The sequence below is a fragment of the Nannospalax galili genome, unplaced genomic scaffold, assembly GCF_000622305.1.
Source record: "Nannospalax galili isolate Female #2095 unplaced genomic scaffold, S.galili_v1.0 scaffold126, whole genome shotgun sequence".
NCBI classification, from domain to species: domain Eukaryota; kingdom Metazoa; phylum Chordata; class Mammalia; order Rodentia; family Spalacidae; genus Nannospalax; species Nannospalax galili.
The window spans coordinates 3,932,254-3,932,541 of NW_008355275.1; positions in this window are offsets into that span (position 1 = coordinate 3,932,254).

The following is a 288-nucleotide window of genomic DNA, read 5'->3' on the forward strand; positions in this document are numbered from 1 at the left end:
ATTAAGATGTGTTGTATATAATGCACAAAAATACAATAAAATATATATTATAAAAAAGATTTTCAGAAAATAAAGACCAGGGATAATACCATCATTCATGAAAAAAGGAAATGAAGGACAAAATTGACTGCTTCTGTAAGTACTAAGAGTAAGAATAAAAGAGTTAATTAAGAAACTATCAATAGGCATTAGGCCTCAGCAAGCTTCTAAACTGTGTTTAGGTAACAGTTCCCAAAGATATAAGTACAAGTGGTTGAAAAAAAAAAGAAAGAAATATTTGAAGCGAAA